The following is a 9,011-nucleotide window of genomic DNA, read 5'->3' as shown; positions in this document are numbered from 1 at the left end:
TGTGTGTGTGTGTGTGTGTGTGTGTGTGTGTGCGTGTGTGTGTGTGTGTGCGTGTGTGTGCGTGTGTGTGTGTGTGGGTGTGTGTGCGTGTGTGTGTGTGTGTGCGTGTGCATGGTTGTTTGTCCTGTCCTGCGACAGACAGACTGGTGACCTGTCCAGGGTGACCCGGCCTCTCGCCCGAAACGTTCGCTGGAGATGGGCACCAGCACCTCCCGACCCCACTAGGGACAAGGGTGTATAGAAAATGGATGGATGGATGGATTATTCAACTCTTGGAGGTTTAACAAAATTAATAAAAGTTAACACAAGTTACTACTGTAAGCGTATCTTTCACAAACTCACACATTTAGGTTCAAAATCTAAAACTCGCAATATTTTTTTTTTACATTAAAGAGCAGAAGATTGTAGACACAACTAAATGCTGCTGGAATATTTTACATAGTAATATGTCAGTGGTGAAAATGGTAATAATACGAAACACAGACACGCACACGCATGCACACACACACCCCCACGCACACATATATATATATATATATATATATTTAAAGACTCGTTGCTACTTTATTGCAAATGCTTGATGTCAGTTGCTGTTGCCAAGGGTGGCACAAAAGAGAAGCATCAGCTAATCTGGTATGAAATTGCCTGATTGATGTAAAATGTCCCTGGCAGTCTAACCTTCCACCAATGCTTCTGGCTCAGCTGAAAGTTCTTCATTTTGTACTTTCGTAATTACCTCATCTAGGATTTGTAAAGCAGAACAGGATTCTGCTCAAACTCAAACTTGTTTATGTTTTACATCATGTTAATGTTATTCCTTCATCATAAATATACCTGGAGTGTTGCTGTTGCTTTGATTCTCTCTTTTTCTTCTTCTTCTCAGACAAAAAAAACAACAATCCTTTCTTATCCCCAGAGTAGCAACAACTGATTGTTTCTCTTTATTAAGCTATTATGCTGATTTCAGCTTCAGACCATCAAGATAGAAACACAATCAGCAGTTGGCTAATGAGCGAACTGGGTGCTCATGTTATCGTCTCATTGTTGGATTCATCCCCATAACTGGGGAGTTATCCCCCCCAGATAAACTCCTGCAAGGCTGCAGCCTGTTTACTCAACAACACCAAACTCTTAAGCTGCTCCCTTGATTGAAATGATTGTAAGTGGTTTTTCACAGTCATCATTGTTAATAGAAAACAGCAGAAACAAGTGCACTTGTGGCTTTTAAGTGTTCAAGGGGGGCCTAAAAATACACTGATAGAGTGGGATAGTTCAGCAGAAAGCACTTGCAGGTTCACATGCTTGTTGGAAGTTTCATCTCAGAGAGGTAGATCCTGAAAGCCGACAATCATTCTGTTCAAACTGTAACATCCTCAGTTCAGTTTGTTGAAACCGTTAGTAGGTTCCAACACGTCTCTATTTCTTTTAGTGATACTTCATACGACATTGGTTTACCCCCCTTTGAAAGAAATAGTGTTTGTATGACATGTAAAAATGCTTCAGTCTCACAGTGACGTTTTTCCCCTATTCCTAGTCAGGTTTGTGATGCAGCCTCCAGCTTTGATGTTGTTAGAAAAGCAATAAAAACTCACTGCCTCAAGATGAGATATTTTAATTGGTTTTGTGGACTAGACTTAATTTGGTTTGGCTATAACATTAACAGCATTAAAATGTGCCAGTTGCTTGGTTAAACTGCAGAGCTTCGATTAGCCACACAATTTTCTGCTTCTTTTTGGACAGTTTTGAGTTGACAATGGTTCTTTAAAAGTCTTCACACCCCTGGTGAAATGTCAGGTTTGTGTGATTAAAAAAACAAGAGCATATTAAATCATTTCAAAATGGGGGAAAATAATGCAATACATTTTTTTTCTTCTATGAGCTGATGTTTTATTGTTTTGAATATATGCTTGGAGTTCCTGTGATGATAACAAATTAAATAACTCTTTGTCGTCTTGCTTTCTACCAGTTATTTGAAAATTTTGAGCCCAAACTGTCTGTATTTGGAACTGTTAAGAAATTCAGCTCCATCTGAATAAAATTAACCTCAGCTCATAATGCTGCCACCACCATATTTCACAGTTGGCATGTTCCTCACTCGTGATGGAGTGTCTTGTTCTGTGTTAACCTTACATTGACAGCAACCACGGCAACCATTCGGCTGTGCAGCTCCTCCTAAGAGCTGCAATTTTCAAACTTCTGCCTCACAGAGCAGCTTCCCCTGCAAGTCTCCCACTCAGCTCCTTCAGACTAGTCAGCAGCAATTAGCAAAAACCTGGTGAAACTTCACATTTTCTGAGCTCATCTGATCTACTTTTCATTGTAGCACTTGTAAAAACATTGGTAAAGGATTAAAAGTGGAGCCATGTTATGATGACTGCTTGAAGGCAGAGTTTCAGAAAGAACAGGAGTTTTTAAAGAGACAGAGGACAAATTTCAAGGTGTTAAATTACAAAGTCAATTTTCTTTTGAGTCATATTTGATATTGTCGTGAAATCTGGTTGGAACTGATTGAGATCTTTCCAGGACACACAGAAAATGGATCATAAAAGCCCAGAGGCAACAAGTAATCTTGAATCATATGTTGATTGAAACTTATATAATCTTTATTGTAACGAAACATATATAATCTGTATTGTGATAGAAACCCAGAAGAAACAAATAATTCAGTATTATGATTTGATGTGATTAAAACTTGTGTAATCCTTATTTTAATAATGTACCACTAATCAATGTGATGAATTATGTAAACTTGATTTAAAGAGTAGATGTGAGAAATCATAAATGAATGATCTTATTCAAGTTAGATGAGATGTCTTAATACTTTGTCACAATAACAGAGGCTGTGTGGGAATAAAAGGGGTTGGGTGAGAATAAGAACTGTGAGTATGGAAGAAACAGGACGTGGGATTGTGAAATAAGCAAAAGCACCATATGTTAAGTGCAGATAGGAGCTGCAGCAAGAGTAAAAGATGGAAATTCAAGAAAGAAGATAACTGTTAGCCAAAGTGGTTGACGTCAAGAGGAATGGTGCAACGGGAGATTGTGCAAGCACAACCAAGATGCAGAGGTAGATAGTTGTGTAAGTCGCAGATGCGCACACGACTGTGCTATTTGGATGTCTGATCCATTAACTGTAAAAGGTCATAATCTCAGGATCTGAAGGTGGTTAGAGTCTAGACGCATCTTTCTCGCTTCCAGCTTAAACAGAATGCCCTCCATATACTCATCTGTGGTAATACTCAGGAGGTAGAGGCTTCATGGACTCGTTAGACAAAGAGCTGGGCAGTAGTCAGTCAGTAGGAGTCTGAGAGGAGGTAGGGGTGTGGCTGACTATTGCGTAATAACAATATGTACTGTATAGCATTTTTATAACAACTTAAGGTACACATACTTGATTGGGCTATATCACTACGTGATACATAGTACTGACCCTTTAAGCTTGTTTTCATGAAATCATGACACATTATTTTGTAAGGTTTTGGGAGATTTAAAGCTGCAGTACATAGCTTTTGTAAAGAATATTTAGTGTTTTACATATTTGTGAAACTTGTCACCATGTCGTGACAGAATGATATGAGGCAGATAACCTGTGAGAAGATCGATCTCCTCAACCTGCTCCAAGAGCTGATTTTGCTCTCTGAAGAAATGCGCTGCTCCTGACCAAATCAGAGTCAGGAGGGGGACTGTAGCGCTGTCAGTCAACCTCATGTTCTCACTGCTAAATGTGCTAATGGCGGAGAAACAACTTACTGCTACAGGAAAACCATTTATCCACCGTTACAGGTAGCCATACCACGCTTGTTTCTAGTTGGCACTGGGAGAAGTCAGAGGAGCTCAGTATTTTTACAGATTATTCGTCTCATAACATACTGTCAGGACAGTGTGACAGTTTCAACAAATATATATAAAGACACACATTCAATGTATAATGATGTGTACACTTTAAAAGATAAAACTCCAGAAGGCCAAATTCTAAAAAAGAAACCATTTCTGTCCATGTCTCTGTGCTTCATCTTATGTATTGCTCTTTAATTATTCACACTTTTCTACTCTCTATAAACGGAAAGTGAATTTAAGCCTTTCAGTACGATTAGCAGAAGGTTAAACAGTAAGACAATTTAACAGAGCCATGGACTGACCGCCACTATAACCACCCATTTTGACACTGCTGTTACGGTGAAGTCAGCCTTGAAGAAGGGCAGGCATGAACTATATGAATAAATAAATAGGATTTGCCAGTAGAGGTGTAGATTTCTGGAGGGCTAATTCCAGTTGCTGTCAGTGCAGTAATTGTAATTTGTTCCCCCCCAAATTTCCACAAACTGTTTTTTTTCTTGAGGTGATTCTACAATAGTAGATCAGAAAAAAAACAATAAACTTTTCTTTAAAAGATTGCTATCTATCTGAGGTTTTAGAGCTTAAAATCAAAACCAAGAAAACGTTAGACAGTCAACTTTCTTATCAGAGTAGTTTAAAACTGGGGCTAATCTTAAGTTTCCAAAAAAGTAAGCGCTAAATGACTTGTACAAAAAAACAACAAAAAAGTATTTGCAATTAGTGAGCATGTTCTACATTATATGCAGAAGTGATGCAGGCCGTCCTTTTAAATGAGGATTTTGCATCTGCTACAGGCTCTCAACAAGGAAAATGTCTGAGAGCAGAGTGACTGTGAGAGAAAGATTAGTCTGAAAACCATGGAGTTATTATTGTAATAATATAAAAAATGAATTATGTAGTTATGTATTATATTATCGAGTATCTCAAAGTGTTATAACAACAGCAAAAACATTTAAAACTCTGTCAAAATAAAGCTCTAAACAGCTATTCTGATCCTCTGTTTGGAATTTTTAAGTTTCAAATTTGAACTGAAAAATACTTTGATTCCAAATGGAAATTAAACGTCGATTGAACTCATTTCAATTTAGATTATTCAAAGAGTTATTGCAGATAGTGGTGGTTGTTAGCAGGAAAGATCTCTTGCAGCAGTCTGTTTAACAGCAAATCTGAAGATGCCTCTGATGCTGCGGCTCCAACAAATGACAGCAGCAGAGATGATGGTCTCAACAACAGACTGATAGAAGATCTGCAGCATCTTGTTGCAAACCTTGAAGGATATTATCTTCTTCAAGAAGTGCAGTCTGCTCTGTCCCTGATCTCTGATTCCTTCTTGCAGTTACTGCAGACATTTCGTTCATGCTAGTTTACACTTGCCTTTCAAATGTGCTAAACACAGATGCAGGAGATTAATGCAGTTGCATGTCCTCCTCCCAGCATTTTTACTTTCTGATGATCAAAATATGTTCTGTATATTTGTGAAGCCATACAGGCTAAGTTGCACCTACTATGCAGCTCATCTGCTCACTAAGAATTCACTAAGTTAAAACCAGATTCTTGAAATGCCCCCACAAATCTACTGGGAGCCATTTTGCATTAGGTGATTGGTCACATGAAAAATATGAAAGATTTGGTTAGGAGCCTGGAAACAGCAAACTGCATCCGGTCTGGGGAAGTTTTGCTTAGGATCTATTACAATAATCCAAATGAAACAAAGCAAAAAATTTATTAAAATTTAATTTCAGACTCAGAAACAATTAAAGTATGTCAATGTTTTTCAAATAATGGAAACAATTACATAATTTTTCAAACCAACATGATTTGACCTGATTTTCAATTATAACTTAAACTTGAGTCAGTAGTTATCCCAAGGTTCCTAATAGCAGATATTTCCAAAACACCAATATGCCCAAGGATTTTGGTGTTTAATCTTTAGGTATTTTTTTCCTGGTGGAAATATTGCTATTTCAGTGTTTTTTAAATACATAAAAAAAAAACTGTCTGACTTTCAGCTTTTATTTGAATGTATACAAATCTGTAAAATGTACAGATTTGAAATATGCAGCTTGATATAATCTGCATAATTACGACAAGAGATAACTATTAGTTGGCACTCTACAAAGCTAGCCTTTTTGAAAGAGTAGCCAGAGGAAAGCTATTGCTGAAAGAACGCCAAACGAGGTTTTGTCTTTGCTGCAAACCGTGTAGTGGAGACAGCGAACATGTGGAGGGACGGGCTCCGCTCAGATGAAACCATGTAACCTCATTGTAGTTCAATCATTGTAGTTTGTGGTTGTCAAAACATGAAAAAGACTCAAGATTTATAAATATTTTGTGAGACGCTATGTTTCTCCATAGCCACTGGATTTGAGGATTTTGTGTTTTGTGTGTTCCAGGATGCATCATAAGAAGGATCATATTGAGGAGGCTGTGTCATCTCTGCTCCTCTGTTTCTGCCAGCCGGCGCTACAGCAGAACAGGCAGACTGTGACCTCCATGTCATTACTGTGATTGGCAGAGCGACAACTGGTTTTTCAAGCTGGAATCGTGTCTTTATCAAATCTTAAGAAAAGAATATTAATAATAGAGAAATGTTTTTATGTTAAATGTGCCAATTTGTCCTAGAAGCAAGATGAAACAGTTGCTGTGGCGCTATCGGAAGTTGTGGTTCTCCATTATATTCCGTCCATTTGTTTGTCTGTCCATGGTTAAACTCTGTTTGAGGCAGCCTCATCCCTGACGTGGAAAAAGCCTTTTACCCATTTCAATCTCAGAGGCCTCAGAATTCAAACACTATCCTTAATTTGATTTTCCTTACATCACTTTGGGTTTGTTTAACTTAAGTTCTCTGTCCAGTTTTTAATTTCTCTATTTCTTTACATTTTTCTTGTTTATCTCGCTTACTCTTTTACTATTGTTTTGTTTTAATTGTTTCAACAGTTTGACCTACAAACTGTCCAGCAGTTCATCTATATTTTCTGCAGTTTTTCTTTCTCTGCTACTTGTGTTTGTGGACTTAATAGTGGCAGTTATTAACACTCTTGCTCACAATGTCCTGGGTTCAAATATTGACTTTTAAATGTTTCTACTAAAACATGTCTCACATGAATGTGAGCAGTGAGCGTCATCTGGGGGCTCAGATGAGGTTCACTGCTCAGGGCACCGCACCCTCTGGGGGCGGAACAAGTAACATTGAAATGGATAAATGACACAAGACAAACTCATTGCAGAAAGAGTCTGATCTAATACCACCATCCAACAATAATAGAGAAAATCCCCTAAAGATTCTAAAACAAAGGGCTGATTATTTAAAAAGTAAAAGTCCTTATTTGGTGTTTATATCACCATCAACTGTTTAGGTTTGAGCATAATATCTTATAATGTCATGTTCATGATGAGTCATTCTCTCATCAAAATGCGTTTGAGACATTGTCAGATCTCCCATGGCAACCATTTAGTGCAATGCACCGCCCGGGCGCCGCAGCTGGTGAGATCCATTGGAAGGGCCCGGCGCGCGTCCATAGTCGCATCCCTTTTGCCGTTCTGCCTTCCGTCCAGTGGAGAACATTTCACAGCATGATCCTGCTACCAAACATGTGCTATCATTGGGATGGTGGGCTCAGAATGATGTGCAGCATTTTTTTAATTTACTTTTTATCCATGCATTGCATTTTACATCTACCATAGACATCAAGTGAACACTGAGATTTCCAAACATCACAGTCCTGTGGAACCAAGTGTCACACCTGAAACGTCTGCCTGTGAGTGTTTGTGCTGTGTTATGATTTCCCCTGAGAAAAAACTAAACATTTAAGTGCTTAATCTGCATGGAATTCATGAACAAATTAGAAAATTGAAGCAACTGAGCACCACTTCCTGCAAATACATACCTTATAAAAATAAAAGGTATGCAATTCATGCATATTAGTAAAGGAAAGTAAAGACAACCAATTTTCATGACGGCTGGACTCTCAAGAGATTTTGAGCTTTTTAAGTAATTCCTTACAGTTAATTATTTAGATTTTCACTGACCTTTTGAAGCTAACGATAATTGCTGATGAAGTCGAGTGAAATAGGAAGCAGGCAGTGTATCACTGCTTCCTATTTCACTGCTCACATGCTAATTGATTTGGCTCATGCATTCCTTAATTTTTTTTCTGTGATCAGAATTATGACGGGAGGTAATCATCCATTAGTTTTTGAGAGAAGTGATTCTCAGCAATGCCTATAAAATTAAATGGTTGGCTATTCTCCCAAAGAAAGAGTGGCCAAATCTTGACCAAGATCCGAGCACTACCTCTCCGGCTGGAAGCAGGGCCATCTGTGGGAGAACATTCCAGGTCATCCAGGTTTTGACAGAGCAAGAGAAGGAGGAGAATCTGAGGGAGACAAGACAGTGCAGCTGTAAATAATGTCTGTAACTCAGTAAATACCAGATCTCACAGCTTTCTGTTACACAAAGAGTGCTTCAAATAAATTTCAGTCTATTTTGATTCCATTTATTGATGAGATGACTCATTTGCTGAGTCTATATAAAGCCATGTGCTCTAGCAGTGGTGGTGCCTCAACTGAGACCAAAGTTAGGAATGTTCATTGTGTAAAAAAACAGATCAGTCCTGTAGGCTTGCCTCTCATCTGAGCTCTTGCTGCAGTCATTATGCTGAACGCAGCCCACCTACTTTCTTTACCAACCAGCTCCCCACCAGCTGCAGTTTTTAAAGTGAATCATGCTGTTGTGCATTTTTATTATGTTAGTCTGACAGTCATATAAAGACATATGCTGTCCAGAGCTGGGGTGGTTGGGTTAGTCCAGGGTGGTGGGTCCATTTATGGCCTTTGATAGTCAATAAAAAGTAAGATATATATCTTTTTTTAATAAAAATTGTTTTGTGGTTCTGAGGATTTTGACCGACAATGCAAAAAGTTTGCACAGAATTGCTGGTGTGGGAAGGACACTCAACTGGTTGTAAGCTTCAGAGTCAGAAGGAACAGTGGGGCCAATTTTTAGACTAGTGAAGTAGCTTTGAAATAATAGTTACCCTGTCCCCATGTGTGTATCTATGTTCTGATCACTATCAGGACATAGATAGATAGATAGATAGATAGATAGATAGATAGATAGATAGATAGATAGATAGATAGATAGATAGATAGATAGATAGATAGATAGATAGATA

The sequence above is a fragment of the Poecilia reticulata genome, linkage group LG1 (assembly GCF_000633615.1).
Source record: "Poecilia reticulata strain Guanapo linkage group LG1, Guppy_female_1.0+MT, whole genome shotgun sequence".
NCBI lineage: Eukaryota > Metazoa > Chordata > Actinopteri > Cyprinodontiformes > Poeciliidae > Poecilia > Poecilia reticulata.
Note: the sequence above shows the minus strand (reverse complement) of the source record.